Below are 17,570 nucleotides of genomic sequence, written 5' to 3' on the forward strand. Positions count from 1 at the left end.
AACTGTTTAATAATTGTAAATAAAGCCGCTAAAGATTGAGAAAAAGATGGACAGGTTCGAAAGTGCTTGCGTAACTGCTTCGTGAATCTGGCCCCAGTTCGTTATTTTCAATGATATTTAACGCAGGAAAAAATTTGTACAACCTCGATAAATAACACCCACGAACGGATTTTTTTTTGGTAAGCCAAATCTAATTACTTTAACAATATGAGGACAAATATTACAATTTCACACTTTTCTATTTAAAATATTTTCTTTGCGACTACTAGAAGATGCACTTGTAATAATTATTACGAGAATATAGAGAAATGTAGTTATATATATATATATGTATTTAATTTTGAATTTGAATAAATATTAGAGAAATGCTTCCTTCATTAAGAGGCTCGTTGGGTCGTTCTCCCTCGGCCGTGAACGAGGCGCACCTCGCCGCCCCAGCAGACGCCTCCTGGCCGCGGTCCGAGCAACACGCTGCCCGTTGGAGCTCCCTGACTGCCGGTAGGTACCTCTGTACCTACTAGTTCGACTTTTATTTTTTTTTTATAATTCACTGTGTTTAGGGGGTTAGGTCTAAGTGTATAAGACCTAAGGTTGTTGTGGTATCAGATTTAACTACTGAACGGGCTATGGTGAGCCCGTGACACCTAAGGTTAGGTCCAGTGTATATATGTATGTCATTCATTCCCCACAACAAGGTGCCTGTTTACTGGTAGATGAACAGGCCAATTAAGTGATATGAATACACAGCCGATGATTTCGGGGCTTAGTGTCCCCGCGGCCCGGTCCTCGACCAGGAAGTAATCCGTAGCAGCTGTCTAACTCCCAGGTAACTATTTACTGCTAGGTAACAGGGGCGTCAGGGTGAAAGAAATATTTTGGCCATTTGTCTCCGCCTCCACCGGGGATCGAACCTGGAACCTCAGGACTATGAATCTGAAGCGCTGTCCACGCAGCTGCCCCTACCTGGTCGGGATTCGAACCCAAAATTCCAGACTGTAAGTCTAGGATGAACCCGACTGTACTGCCGGGACTCAAAAATGTTTTTAATAAGCTACATAGATATCCGTCTCAAATTAGGACAAATGGTGGGGGATGCAGTTAGGTTTCATAACCCTGCTAATTTGTCCTCTAGATAGTAGTATCCCTCTGGTAAATTCAGGTGCCGCACACAAGGTCCTGTCCATGCATGTTGCATGCATGGACATTGATACATGGTGTATTCCACATTTAGGCTTTGAGAAATCTGCCAGATGTGTGTGTATCCCAGGTGTATTCTGGTCACTATAACATGACATTGCTGAGTTCTTGTTCAATTAGTTCCATATATATATTGACAATTGACAGATTAAAGTAGTCGCTTAATGAAACCCCCATATCAATTTCTACTAGTGGTTTTCTACAGGGCTGTCTATGCTAGCATATCAGTGTCATCCCTTGAGGTAACACTATGTATAACAGGCAGGACAGAGTAAATATAGTGATTAAACCACATAACACTTAATGAAGCCCAACCAAGAGGCCTGAAAGACATAATGGTAAATCCTAGCCGAATTAAACGGAAATTAATCAGGCGTGCAGAAAATACCTAGACTGGGGAAAAACCTGATATGACAATGGATGATAAATTTAACCCCAGGGCGTGAGGCCGTACCGCCAAAGAAAGGAGATAAAGTATTTCCTGACTTAAAGGTAGGGCTTACTAGCACCTAGACTGGCTGTAAAGGCAAAGTATTAGCTGCAAACAGCGGAACACTTGGGGACCGGCGCTGCACCCCCCCCCCCTTCCCTTTTTGCAGCGGGAGTAGAAACAGGAGGAACAACTGGCGTAATGCATGACAGGGAAAGCAGACCCTTGCAGGAAGGGAGGCGGGCTGGAGTTTAGTGCAGCGGACCGGGGCAGGAACAGTGAGGGCAGGTCCGCGCTTCTCCCGGCTATTTACAGTATATGCCACCCAGTACCCCCCACACTGCACCTGCGGATCGCGCAGTGCACTTTTTTTTTTTTTTTTTTTTTTTTTTTTTTCTCTCCTTCCCCCCTCAGAAATATCGCCGCTTTTTGTGCAAAAAGCTGTGGTCATTTCATTAGCAGCTAAAACATTCATTGTATATCACTATTTTCTGGGTCGTATTACTGTACTGTTCAGTGCCAGGAGTGCACTCTGCAAGTCACAGTAAGTAAGTCCACTGCCATTCTTAAGTTTTTTTTCTACCACAGATGTGGCCACACATTTACAATGCTAACCAGCATATATACATTTTCTGTCCTCCATGGACAGGGTTAGAGATGTGTTAAACATGTAGTTCAGGTGAACAATCGACCACAGATGATTCAGTGCTTTTAAAATGCTAAGCTAACCTCAACCACAGATGATTCGGTGCTTTTAAAATGCTAAGCTAACCTACATACGTAAATACATATAGATTTACGTATGCCCTACATAGGGCTCGATGTGTCTTTTATATAGTCATTAATGTGCATTTACAAAGGTGAAATGTAATTCTGATCAGCTTCCATATATACTATATACACACATACATACGTACATACACACATGCATTCACATTTCTTTTACTGACAGGGTGAGATAGCTGATAAACTAGTGTGCAATTAGGCACTTAATCACTGAAGGTGATTAAGGTGCTTTTACAAGCTCAGGTTATATAGTTACATCACATACATTGTATAATTGATACATTACATGGTTAATCTTGGGTACAAGTCCAATATATCAGTGTTCCAGTACTAGTATAGTAATTACACAGTTGAGCATACCTTAGCCCAGGAGGGTGAAAGTTGGTCAATATGGGACATTTTACAATATAATTTTCAAGAGTGCATGTTTTCCTTCACAAAGTTGACACATTGTGTACAGTACTCGACAACTGGGTTTTGAGAAAGCTGCCAGATACGTTTATATCCCAGGCGTATTCTGGCCACTATAACGTCACATTGCCGGGTTCCTGTTCTATTAATCCCATATAAAAATGTGTAAAAATGTAGTGGGTGGTGGAAATACCACATCGAATGAGGGCACGAGTTTTCTGTATGGAGATAAGGGCACATTCCTCAGCCCTAATAGCAAAATCATCGAGCAGACCTTGCATTCTAGGCGCGGAGGCAGCCTGTAAACATACACTATATCGGCATAACAGATGATAGTGTCTTTATTAGTAGTTTATGCATTAGAACGTTAAACTACAAGGGACTGAGGATCCCTCTTGTGGCATTCTCAGTTCAAAGTGTTTGCTCTGTGCCATTGAACAAAACATATGCTGTTTGATGACAAAAAGCCCTCCATTGATTTCAGTAATTTTCCTTGTATTCCAAGCTCAGTAAGCTGTTATAGTATTTTTTTGTTTGTATCAGAAGCTGCTGCTAGGTTGATGAAGACTGCTTGAAACTAGCTCATCTGCACCCCATACCCATCTTGTGGGTAGTAGTAGAAAGGGTTAGAGGCACATAATGGGCTTAGGGACTAAAATTTCAATTCAAAATTCAAAAAATTTAAATTTTTATTCAGGTAAGAGTACATATAGGCAAAGAATTACAAACATAATTACACACACAAATCACAATGTGATGCATGAACAAATCCACAAGGGCCGTGATGAGGATTTGAACCTACGTCAGAGATCATCCCAGACACTTCCTTAATTGACTGAGATACGACATTGCATTGCTCTTCAACAAGTCACTTGAATGCCATACCTTGTTAGATATTCTAAAGTGAGAGTAACCCCTGTCCACAAATGTGGTGATCTCACTGATGTTAACTACAGACCTATATCAATCTTGTCAAATATTTGAAAAACTAATCTACAAGCAGCTTTACTCTTATCTAGCCAAACACAATATACTTGGCTCTTGTCAATATGGCTTCAGACCAAAAAAAAAAAAAAACTCGCTAACTATGCACTTATTAGTATGATTAACTTGATACATTCAGCTCTTGATAAAATGAGTTCTGTTGGGTTATTTGTGGACCTGCATAAGGCTTTTGACACTGTCAACCACCAAAACCTTCTTAAATTACATAATTATGGAGTCGGAGGACACTCCCTGCAATACCTTAAATCTTACCTTACTGACAGGCTCCAGTATGTTTGTGAATAATTCAATTTCTCCCACCCTACCCATCAACATTGGTGTTCCTCAGGGCAGCATACTTGGCCCTCTCCTCTCGTCTACATTAATGACCTTCCAAATGCCTCCCAACACCTCAAACTAATTCTATTTGCCGACGACACAACCTTCATTTACTCCAGTCCTGACCCCCCCCCCCTTGCTCTAAATGTCGGTGAATACTGAGCTAAATAGTGTCTTTGGCTAACTGCCAACAAACTCACCCTCAACATTGACAAAACTTTCTATATTTGTTTTGGCAATAAAATCCCAAATCCCATAAATCTCAGGATAAACAATACCCAAATTTGTAACAAAGATGGCAAATTCCTTGGCATTCTCATTGACCACAAGCTGAATTTCCAGGGACACATTCTAAATATATCAGTTTCAAAAACTGTTATCATTCTTTCTAAGATGAGATATTATGTACCTCACCCTGCCCTGGTGATGCTCTATTACTCCCTCATCTATCCTTATCTCAACTATGGTATTTGTGCTTGGGGTTCTACTGCCCAAAATCATTTACATCTTATTCAACACAAAGCTGCTAATTAGGACTATATCCAACTCTGGCCCCAGACATCACTTGGTCCTAAATCCTTGGACCAAGGACCTTGGACCCCCTACTCAAATCTCTGAATGTTAGATATTAAGTCACTGCACATCCTCTGTGTGTGAAATGCTGAACTGTAATGTCAATCCTGACTTTAAAAGCTTCCTAGAAGGCTGTAACAGAACCCATGAGCACCACACCAGAAACAAATACCTATTTGATATTCAAAGAGTACGACTTAATCAAACTAGAAATGCTCTACAAATCGAGGGACCCAGAAGGTGAAATGACCTTCCCAATTATGTTACTGTACCTCTCCCAACCTGTTTAAGATAAAAACTAAGCACTACCTAATTTAACTCCCTGTAACCTACCTTACCCCTAAATGTCAACCCATGTCTATTTTAAACAATACTGTTTGTTGACCAAATTGTATATTTGCCATTTTAATGCCATGTTCCCCCCCTTTATTTTTATTATTTAGCAATACCCTGGCAAGGTATTGCTAACCGGTTTGCCCAGACTGAGTGTCTAAAGCTGAATCCCTGCGATGTGTACAATCATGGGGGCCTAGTAGGGGACCATCAGAATAGAGGAGGACAATGACCGAGGGGGGCAGACCCCCACCAGGCAAAACAAAGGAAAAAAACCCTGCAGAAGAACGTCTGTTTTTTTGTACGTTTCATTTAGGTCCGTGATGCTGTTTTTATAGATTTCAGACATCTGAATTTAATGCAGTATTCAAATCCTCCTGAAAAAGAAAATGGTAGTCATAATTAACCATTGAACTGCAGAGCCCCCTTTAAGGCGCACAATCGCAGAGTACCATATGGCATTTTTAGTTAAAGGGAATGATTCAAAACTCCCGTGGCTACATGGGGTTCACATCCTGTGGCTCGGGACTCCAGTAAATGGATGCCATCTGGAAAAAGGACTCGGTGCCGGCACCATTGCTGGCTGGCCGCACATGGATTTCTTCCCAGAAAAACTTCAGATTCTGAGCACCCATCAGCTGAAATCATTGCAGTTTTGTGAGGAAGAATACATAAATACTCAGACCCAGGCGATTTCTTGTTTGGAAGGAAATAATTTAGATTTCGTCTACAATTGGAGAAACAATGTTGATTACCTGCTGTCCAGCTGACTGGTATTCTGTGCAAGCCAGTATGCAGGCAACCCAAACTCTCGTACCGCACTCTCGATGTCCATGATTTTTTTATACTGTATTAATGACCAGGTCACTTAGTCCTGCCCCTGAAGGGCGAGATGATTTCCTGCGGGCATTGCCACAAGGGAGCACCTTAGGTGTACCGAGCCTTTTCAGGGAAAGGTAGACCAAATGGCTTGTTAGGTGTCCCCGATTCCACCTGGGGGAATCATTCTACGAACTCCGTTGGAGGGGAATGAATTTCTTCAGGCCTAGGAGTCTCTCGGGCATTAAGTAGGGCAGTGAATCGGCCCTCGCTACGCCGAGACATGGGGAAGTCTCGGAAAGAGGCAATGGAGGCAGCTTTCAGACGGAGGGACAGTGGACCGAGGTGCAGCAGGCACCTCGGTCTTGATTGCCTTGTTCTTCAATCGAAGACGTTTGCGACCATAGCCTCAGTTCAGCGTTGGTACTTTGTCATGCCTCAATTCTCCCACTTCTACATTTGTAGATGTGTAGTAGTGCTTTGACAATTGAGGGTGGTTAGAAACTTTAATTACAAAACTGTGTGGATAAACAAAGGGGCCGTTGGTGTAGTGGGCACTGGTATGGCACGAACTATAACTAGGTTAGGCCTAGCACCTTGTCTGGCCAGGGAATGAGGATATGGGGCCAGGAATGCCTTCATGATCAACATGCTTATTGCACATCTCTCCTCCAGCTCTCAAGTACTATGGTTTGTCGCCGTGTGTGTCACACAGTTTTGTCGAGTGTTGAACAGACTCTAGATGTTTATGCATGTACCACCAACTTCAAATTTTGCGCACCGACCTGCTAGGTACGCTGTGACCTTGACAATAGCCTCACATATGCAGGCTGGCCAATTTATTTCTGATCTTGTTTGGTTGCCCCTTCCATTCTGTGAATAAGGCATCTACTGATATGTTGCTTTGTGGTTCACTGTGGAGCGAATGCACTAATACTCTGCTTGTAGGTGTCTTTAACGTCATGGCAACTGCCACGGAGGAGAAGCCACTCAGCACATTGCTGTTGCCAGATAGTGACTTTGGGGACCCATCGTACGTGCATCAGTTGCTCTCTAATGATGGTGCCATCTCCTCAGTGGTGACTCAAGATAGAGAGGGTGGTGCAGATGTCAGTGCCATATGCAGTAGAGAAGGGCACGATCAAACCATCCAAATTCGGCTGCGGCCAAATAGATTGCGCCTAGATTTTCCTCTGGGAACCACAGTGGAGGGAAAAGTGCAGTAGTCTTGTGAAGCCTCTGAGGCACATAATGTGTCTGCAGATGGTCACAATAATGACTGAAAAATGTTGACAAAACCACACTAGAAAGTGGAGACGACGTTTCGGTCCGTCCTGGACCATCACAATTGACTTAATAATGGTCCAGGACAGACCAAAACATTGTCTATTCATTTTCTAGTGTGGTTTGGTAAACACACTATGACAAGGTCACTAAATTACCTAACGGATGAAAGTGACTGTTTTCGTTACAAACGACAGTGCTTTTGTAAATGTGTAGCTATACAGGGTATGCTGGTGAAATGAAGTACCTAGTCTCCAAAAGTAACCATCGTTATATTCAATGTGAATAGGTACGTTAAGCCTGTATATCTTCTTAAAAATGTTGTAGACCCTGAACGTCTGACAAGTGGTCTCATAGCTGTCACATGGAAAGGTGCCACACCTATACCTGACAGAATTTACTCTAGAGCAGCTTTAGGCTGGTACTGAAACATAGCCCTATACAACCCTTTTCCATGTAGATGCTGGAAGTGTCAATGCTGGGTAAGTCACGACCAGGTACTGCACAAGCAGATACTATTTTTATGCCATGTGTGGCGACTCATAAATCTGAGGTGTTTTTTTAAACAAATAAAGGAACTGCACCCAGTAAGTGAAAAAGCATAAACTGTGGCAGGTGTGGTGTTTAAGCCTGGCACCTTGACTGTCAAACGGCCAGCTGTTTACCGTCGGGTGCCCAGCTCTGCGCGCCTGGGACGAAGGTTGCCAGGTACAGCTGCTGGCTCTAATCCTTGTGCAGAGCCATCTGGACATTGTGTTCGTAGCAGCTAACTACAAAATACTCCATCTGCCAACCACCAAGTGCACCATGGGGCCAGATGGTGGGTTTCTGTTCAACCTGCTGCTGTCCGTCAAGTGTTGGGAACCTACCACCCGGGGGTGTCGACCCCGCACTCTTCTTCCCTTCCACACAATCTCAATTGTGTGGAGGGGAAGGCTTTCCCTCATCACAATAAATCCACACCCCTTCTTCCCCTCCATTTTTTTTCTACAAAGTGATAGGGGTAGGCAGACCAGTAAAATGGTAGAAAAACGCAAACCAACAAAATCACTAGAGAAAGGGGTAGTGAAGAATAAGGAGAGGTAAAAATGTTCCTGAAAATTGCATACATCAGAATAGATGGAATGAGATCATAAATACTGGAGTTATGTGATGTAATACAGCTGCAGACACCAGACATTGTTGCACTCGTGGAGACAAAACTTGAAGATAATATTGTAAATAGTCACATTCCCAACTGGCTAGTCTCTTTGGAGATGGGACAAAAATTAAGAAGGGCGGTGGCATTGCTGTGCTGGTGAAAACTCCTGAAGGTAAATGAAATAATGATTGCCAATCCATGAGAAGTTGACATAATAGCACTAGAGATCTGCAATCAGGATAATAAACTATCATAAATGCATGTAGCTCACCGCCATGCAACACATGGTCAAAGGTGCTGGATAATAAAAGAGAGGGGCTTATAACAATGAGATTATAGTGAGAGCTGATAGCTATCATGACTGTTGGTAGTCGGCGACTTCAACTTGAAATCCATAGACTGGGAGGCATATGAAGCTAGAACAGGATTTTTGGACTTGTAGATTCATGAACCTCATCATGGAAACTTTAATGTATCAACATGTTAAACAAGCTACAAGGATGAGGGAAGGGGATGTTCCCTCTATGCTTGATTTGATACCAGGAAAGAGGAGATTTGACATTCAGTACCTCCCTTGGGGAAAAGTGATAGTCTTTTAAGAATAAAGTACGCAATGTTATAATCTGGAAGAAAAGGAGGTTGAAGCAGTTGAAAAACCTGATTTCAGGAGGTCATTATGGGGGATCTTGGACATTTCTGTAAGGAATTTGACTGGAAAGACTTGCTGTTAGGACATGAAGTAAATGAGATGCATGTCATATTTTGTGAAATATATGATAGGCACAAAAACAATATACCAAAACAGAGATGCAGAACTAGGAAAGATTGGTTCAACAGAAATTGTAAAAGGGCCAGAGACCAAAAGACACAAAAATGGAATAGATATAGGAAGAGGCCAAAACCCGAACATACCAGCGATACAAAGATGCGAGAAACTACACGGCAGTGAGGAGAGGGGCAGAAAATTTTTGAAAAAGGGATCGTGGACAAATTTAAAACAGAACCAGGTCTATTCTATAAATTTATAAAAAACAAATTGCAGGTTAAAGATAATATTCAGAGGTTGAAAATGGGGAATAGATTAATGGAAAATGAAAAGGAAATGTGGAAAACATTAAACGAAAAGTTCCAAAGTGTGTACAAAATAAAATCTTCAGAGAACCAGACACAATGAGAATTCCAGAGAACATAGAGCACAGAGGTAAAGTTGAAAAAATACTCAAGGAGCCAAGAACAAAGCAGTTGGTCCAGGTGGAGTTTCACCATGGGTTCCAAGAGAATGTGCACCTGAGCTCAGCATTCCACTTAAACTGATTTTTCAGGCATCCCTGTGTAAGAGAGTTGTAGCCGATATGTGGAAAATGGTTAACATTGTCCCAAGCTACAAAAGTGGCAGCAGGGAAGACCCCCCCTCAATTATAGACCTGTATCATTGACAAGGGTAAGTCAAAATATTGGAAAAAATAATTAAAACTAAATGGGTAGAACACCTGGAGGAAAAGATATATCACAGACAGTATGGTTTTAGATCTGGAAGATCCTGTGTAATGAAATTACTCAGTTTTTATGATCAAGCCACAGATATTTTACAGGAAAGGATGGTTGGCATGACCATCTATCTGGACCTAAAAAGGCATTTGACAGTTCCACATAAGAGGTTGTTCTGGAAACGAACATATTGGAGGGTGACAGGTAAGCTTCTAACATGGATGAAAAATTTTCGGACTGATAGAAAAATGATGGTAGTAAACGGAGGCAATGTATCGGATTGGAGGAATGTCAAGTGGAGTACCACAGGGTTCAGTTCTTGCACTGGCAATGTTCATCGTCTACATAAATGATCTACCAGATGGAATACAGAATTATATGAACGTTTGCTGATGATGCTAAGATAATAGGAAAGATAAGAAACCTAAAAGATTGTCATGCCCTTCAAGAAGACTGGACAAAATAAGTGTATGGAGCACCACTTGGCAAATGGAATTTAATGTGAATAAATGTCATGTTATGGAATGTGGAATAAGAGCATAGACCCCCCCACAACCAATAAATTATGTGAGGAATCTTTAAAGAATTCTGGCAGAGGGATCTAGGGGTGGTTCTAGATAGAAAACTGTCACCTGAGAACCACGTTAAGAACATTGTGTGAAGAGCCTATGCTACACTTTCTAACTTCAGAATTGCTTTTAAATACATGTATGGCGAAATACTGTACTAAAAAAATTGTTCAACTTTTGTTAGACCAAAGCTGGAATATGCAGCGGTTGTATGGTGCCCATATCTAAAGCACATAAACTGGAAAAGGTGCAAAAACATGCTAGTAAGTGGCTCCCAGAACTGAAAGGGCAAGAGCTATGAGGAGAGGTTAAAGGCATGATACAGGTGTGATAGGAAAATTAGGTCACATGGAGGAGTGGGTCTGTATATTAGGGAAGACCTTGTATGCTCGGAGCTCCTAAACGTTACAAATGAGGTGGTAGAGGTACTGGGATTAAAAATAGAGAAAATAAATTTAGTGATTATACTAATATACAAACCGCCAGATGCAACGGCTGAGGAATTCACAGAACAGATAAGCAAAATAGAGAATAGCCTTGATAATTTGGAGAACCCGATACCTGATATTATTTTCCTAGGTGACTTCAACTTGCCTAGTCTCAGGTGGAAAATAGCAAACAATAATATTATACCAGGAAATCTAACAGGACCTAACCAACCACAGATTAGAGAACTACTTAGATTCTGTGACAAATTTTCACTCAATCAGCAGATATCGGAGCCAACGAGAAATGAAAATATTCTAGATCTGGTCTTTACGAACAATGAAGACATTATCAGAGACATTACGATATCAGATACCACATACTCAGATCACAAACTCATTGAAGTGCAAACGACCATCAATACTCAGAATAGACCTAAAACGTTGATAAAGCGAGAGGGGCTATTCAGTAAATTCAATTTTAATAATAAAAGGATAGACTGGGAGATAATAAACAGGGAACTTACAAACATTCCATGGGGAACTGTTCTAAATAATACAAGTCCTACAGAAGGAATAGAAAAACTTACTTCAGAAGCGTATCAAGTCTGTCTGAAACATGTTCCTTTGAGGAAAGCCAGAAAGAGATCTAACGTAGAAAGAGAACGCAGACGACACTATAAACGCAGGAAAAAAATAACGGAACTGCTTATGCAGACACGAATTTCCCGTCAAAGAAGGAATAATTTAAATAGGGAGATTGAAGAAATCGAGCGGAAATTGAAACACTCATATGAAACTGAAGAAAGGCAGTTAGAACAGAAAGCAATTCAGGAAATAAAGAAAAATCCAAAATATTTCTTCTCATATGCGAAATCAAAAGCAAAAACCACTGCCAGTATTGGACCTATTCGTACAAGTGAAGGTTCATACACGGAGGATGACAAAGAAATTAGTGAAATCCTAAAAAAGCAGTATGAGGACATGTTTAGCACTCCAATAAACAACATGAAGGTGGAAGATCCAGACATTTTCTTTATGCGGGATATTCAAACCCCGGTAAATATAACTGATATAAACACGAGCGCACTAAATTTTGAAAAAGAAATTGAAAACATGCCCATGCACTCGGCCCCAGGTCCAGACTCATGGAATTCAATATTTATAAAGAAATGCAAAGTGCCGGTAGCACAGGCACTCAGTATAGTGTGGAGGAAGAGCTTGGACACGGGGGAGATACCAGATGCACTTAAAGTAGCAGACATAGCCCCTCTACACAAGGGAGGGAGCAAAGCATTGGCAAAAATTATAGACCAGTTGCACTAACATCGCACATCATAAAAGTATTTGAGAGAGTGATTAGGAGTCAGGTCACCAATTTCATGGAGACCAATGACCTTCATAACCCAGGCCAACATGGATTTCGAGCGGGAAGATCGTGCCTCTCACAGCTACTTGAGCACTACGACAAAGTCACTGAGGCATTAGAAGAGAAACAGAATGCTGATGTGATATACACGGACTTCGCAAAGGCCTTCGATAAATGTGACCATGGCGTGATAGCACACAAAATGAAGTCAATGGGAATAACCGGTAAAGTAGGACGCTGGATACTCAGTTTTCTGTCAAACAGGACTCAGCGAGTAACTGTCAACCATATAAAATCTAGTCCAAGTGCAGTGAAAAGCTCTGTACCTCAGGGTACAGTCCTTGCACCACTGCTTTTCCTTATTCTCATATCAGATATAGACAAAAATACAAGTCACAGCTTCGTATCATCCTTTGCAGATGACACAAAAATCAGTATGAAAATTACCTCGGCTGAGGACATTGAAAAACTTCAAGCTGATATTAATAAAGTTTTCGACTGGGCATCAGAAAATAACATGATGTTTAACAGTGATAAATTCCAGGTACTCAGGTACGGTAAAAATGAGGACCTTAAACATAATACAGAGTACAAAACACAATCAAATGTACCCATAGTAGGAAAACAGCATGTAAAGGATTTGGGAATAATAATGTCGGACGACCTAACGTTTAAGGAGCATAACCAAGCAAATATTGCGACAGCCAGAAAAATGATAGGATGGATTACGAGAACTTTCAAATCCAGGGATCCCATCACAATGGTTGTACTCTTCAAGGCACTTGTGTTGTCCCGTCTTGAGTACTGCTCAGTACTCACTTCCCCCTTCAAAGCAGGAGAGATTGCTGAAATAGAGGGAATACAGAGAACATATACGGCACGCATAGACGCAATAAAGCACCTAAATTATTGGGATCGTCTCAAAGCCCTCCAAATGTACTCACTAGAAAGAAGACGAGAGAGATATCAAATAATATACACCTGGAAGATACTGGAGGGTCAAGTACCAAATCTACACAGTAAAATAACAACGTACTGGAGTGAACGACATGGAAGAAAATGTAGAATAGAACCAATGAAGAGCAGAGGTGCCATAGGCACAATCAGAGAACACTGTATAAACATCAGAGGTCCGCGGTTGTTCAACGTCCTCCCAGCAAGCATAAGAAATATTGCCGGAACAACAGTGGACATTTTCAAGAGGAAACTAGATTTATTCCTCCAAGGAGTGCCGGACCAACCGGGCTGTGGTGGGTATGTGGGCCTGCGGGCCGCTCCAAGCAACAGCCTGGTGGACCAAACTCTCACAAGTCGAGCCTGGCCTCGGGCCGGGCTTGGGGAGTAGAAGAACTCCCAGAACCCCATCAACCAGGTATCAACCAGGCATTAAATGTCAAAACTAGAAGATAGAAGGAAAAAGATGTTCACTACATAGAAAATAGTAACAGGAATTGATAAAATTGATGGAAGAATTCGTGAGACCCAGAACTCCAAGAACAAGGTCATAGATTTAAACTAACGAAACAAATCTGCTGGAGAAACACAAGAAAATTCTCTTTTGCAAACAGAGGTAAATGGTTGGAACAAGTTAGGTGAGGTGGTGGTGGTGGCCAAAACTGTCAGTAATTTCAAAGCGTTATGATAGTGCTGGGAAGACGGGACACCACGAGCGTAGCTCTCATCCTGTAACTACTTGGGTACTTGGGTAATTACATTGGTAATTACGCCCACATAGCTGTTCAAGCAACAACTGAGGGACCCGGGAGCCCTCTAGAAACAAAGGCGGGACTGCAGCCACAGCAACAATTCCAGAGGAAGCGACAAGGAAGCAGTCAGTCCAAACCCAGGATGGAACCAGATGGGACTTTCCCAAAGCACCAGGAACCCGAACTCGGTGAACGGTAAAGATCCACCCCTGCGGCGAGCAGACCGACTGGCTGGGAGCGCACACCAACCAGTCGTCGGGGTGGGCCAACACCCAAAACCTAGTACATGAAGATGGGCCACCACAAACAGAGCAATATGCTGATAATGCAAGTTGTCATAGACCAGCCCAAGGAAAGACAAGGAAGACGAGAAACAGGACGTCCCACCACGACCATAACCAGTCCCTGAACCCCAGAAGAAGCAGGGCAGGTTTATGCCAATACACGGCCTGTTGGTCACACCACTCAACAACCTGGCCCTAAAAGAAACCAGACTTGGGACAGTTAAGTTATCCATATGGAAGCCAGCGGTACAGACTGGACAAAACCAGAATGAACCAAAGAACCGTACAGACCCATTGCGTGACTGAAACAAGAAAACCCGACGGAGTGAAGTGGAAGCAGCAGACCCCGCGAGCACCGAATACCCCAAAGTAGTTGGGTGGCTTGCCCAGCACTACCACAAGCCGGAGGACATGACCAGACCTGCCCCACAAATCATGGGATAAAGCGTGACAACCTGAGTCAGCCACGCCCCCAGCACCCTGGCCATGGGGGGCAACCCATGAACCAAACTGTAGAAAATGAGCTATCGGGGAGGAAAATTGGCACCCCTATAACTAATAGCTAGTGAATTACAGGAATAAATGTTAAATAATGGTAGCAAATGGCATGAGCATCTAAGGCCTGTGTGGATTTACTAGGAACTAAAGTACCCTGGATCCCCAAGTTGCCATGTAAGGAAGCAGATGAAAATTTTCCATTAACTACTGCACTGCACTGCACAGAGTGCCTTAAAGCACCCAATCAGGGGTGTGCAGATTGTATATACCTATACAATCTCCCTATACCTAAAAGCACCATTTGGTTCTTTTAGGTATAGGGAGTGATTTAAAACTCCCGTGGGTACACGGGACTCGCATCCTGTGCCTTAGGATTCCAGTAAATGGACCTCATCTGGAAAAAAATGGCAGAGATCCTCAGTACTGAGAGCGACCAAGGCTGGTGCATACAGGAGCAGCTGACAGCACCGCCGTGCAGCTAGGCACTACAGCACCACTTAGTAATTGAGTAAAATAGGTACAGTAATTGAAATTAATTTGTATAGTGTCAAAGATCCTGATTGTGATAAAGCTTATGTACAATGTTAATATATCAGCAAATACAATGCTAGTTATGATATTCACAGCATGAGGTATAGATAGCACCCAGCCATTGTTTCCTACATTTATGCCTCGTTAAACGATCTCGTGTTCCTTCACAATATAATCCTGTTGAAATGGATTCATATTTAGGATTGTGACAGTGATAACAGCAGTTTTTACACAGATCACACTAACGTGATGCATCAAATGAACAAATCCACAAGGGCCGTGACGAGGATTCAAACCTACGTCAGAGATCATCTCAGACGCTGCCTTTATCTATTGTAAAGAAGTAAGGGCGAAGAAGAAAAATGGCTTAATTGACATAGCTCGAGTGCGTGGGGGAGTTATGTAAAACCTTGGTTTGTCTCTTGGAGAGGCTGCAAGATCCAGCAAGTTCAATAGAACTTTAGTTTCAACTTTGACCATGTCGTAGCTCAGTCTATAAAGGCAGCGTCTGGGATGATCCTCGTAACAACCCTTGTGGATTTTTTTCATGCCACCATATGAGCTCCATAATTTTGAGCATAGCAATGTTCCATACATTGAATTATGTGAATTCCACCAATTACACCCTTTTGAATAATACAGCAAAAAACAAGAGAAGAAACGAACGAGACATTGAAATAATTATGAAAACTGGCGGAAACTGCCACCCCACAGAGTGGTGGGGTCCAGAGTCACCAAGTGCCTACTCACTCAGCGCCCATATATTGCTCCATTTCTCAACTCGCTGTTTAAAGTGTGTAACTACACTTTGGTAATTACCACAGTGTAAGGAACAGCCACCAAGGGCCTTTCCCAGTGAGGTGGCATGAATAAATGTTACTGCTCCCTGCATCTGTGTAACATGGGGTGGGGGGGTAGTATTCGTTCTTTACTTTCTCTTCGTAACTTCGTTCTCTCTACCCGTATTCTACTTTAGATCTCTCTACCAAGGGACTCCAGACTTTTACTAGAGCCGACGCCACGCCACGTGGTCTTAAGACGATTGGCCGACTTAAGATTCTACAACCCGTATGACGTGACATGGGCTTTTAGCAAAACCCTAGGGTTGCCTTTTCGCCGCCACCACCAGACCAGTAATACTGAGCAATGACCGAGGTCTGGATCGATCATGCCAATCAATAACTTTGGGGCTTGGTCCCCACTAGTAATATATGGGAGGTTTATCTTTTTACGTTAAGCGTGGAATTAATTTACAATCAAAGGGAATAATGAATTCTGATTAGGTGTTAGAATCTGCCCAACTCAGAATAAGCCACACTGCCCACGTGGTCTCGGACAAATTCACATAAATTACACAAAAATGGAAATAATGAAAATGCAAATTACTAATTAATTTATTTAAAATCTAAAAATCTAAACTTCACTCCCTAACCTGAACACTCCCTGACTTTAGCATATTGGCAATGAGTTGACCTATTCCTTATAACAACTCTTGAGCAAACTTTATCTTTTTGGCAACCAGCTAGATGTTTGTGCTAATGTCTTGGGGAGAGGTGGAGTGGACACCTGTCTCGGGTTGCTCCTGATACCACACTGTCCTTCCACATGCTTGTCTACCCAGACCAGAGCATTGTATGCTTCCGCCTAGTCTAAGTTACTTGCGAGGCTAAAGTTCAACAACTAACCTCTGTTGCACTGAATGATCCAGATTGGTTGAATTATTTCAACTGAAGTTAATTGCACAAGCATCTTAGGGAAGAGCTATTCCCACTTACAAAATGACTATTTGACCTTTGAGAATTACTGACCTTTGACCTTTTGAGGGTACCCACGTGTAATTTGAGAGCACAAGTTTGTTGGCCCTGAGGTATTTCCAATTAGTCACTGGAAAGATGGACGGGAGAGGGGGGGGGGGGACAAGTGACTTCAAACTGTTTGACCATGAGGGTCACTGACAAATGGGAGGGATGACCAAAGGGAGGGGGAGACGAATGATGGGCAAGGGGAGGGGGAGAAAGGGAGGAGAGAGGGGAGAAGCATGATCTGAGCACCAGATCATTACATAGGTACAAATTTATGCTACAAGTGTGTGTCAATTAAAGATGATTTATCTTACTTGACAAGTCTTCTAGAAACGCTCAAATGTGAATGTCTTGCTCCCGCTTTTCATCTTTCTTGGGTGGCTGCTTTTGTGCCACACACATCTACCATGGTTTCAATTCCCATTAAATCTATGAAGACCAATGAGCCTGAAATCAATGAATCACAAAATAGACATGATAGGTACATGTCGTAGCTCCGTCGATAAAGGTAGCGTCTGAGATGATCTCGAGGAATTGAATTGAACATCGAGGAATTCACAAAATCCTACAAACTCAACTCTGAAATGTAAATACAGTTCAT

General features: G+C 42.3%; 2 long non-coding RNA genes across 3 annotated transcripts in view; one reads left to right on the top strand and one right to left on the bottom strand.

Annotated features, from left to right (window-relative positions):
- Nucleotides 1-17,570, bottom strand: part of LOC138372089 (uncharacterized) — a 237,507-nt gene that overhangs the window by 112,830 nt on the left and 107,107 nt on the right. The gene's annotated exons all lie outside the window — the stretch shown is intronic.
- LOC138372088 (uncharacterized) overlaps nucleotides 411-17,570 on the top strand; it is a 304,998-nt gene continuing 287,838 nt past the window's right edge. For both annotated transcript variants that reach the window (XR_011230710.1, XR_011230711.1), the window contains exon 1: nucleotides 411-498. This is a non-coding gene — a long non-coding RNA (uncharacterized lncRNA). The remainder of the gene's footprint in view (nucleotides 499-17,570) is intronic.

The sequence above is a fragment of the Procambarus clarkii genome, chromosome 37, assembly GCF_040958095.1.
Source record: "Procambarus clarkii isolate CNS0578487 chromosome 37, FALCON_Pclarkii_2.0, whole genome shotgun sequence".
Taxonomy (NCBI): Eukaryota; Metazoa; Arthropoda; class Malacostraca; order Decapoda; family Cambaridae; genus Procambarus; species Procambarus clarkii.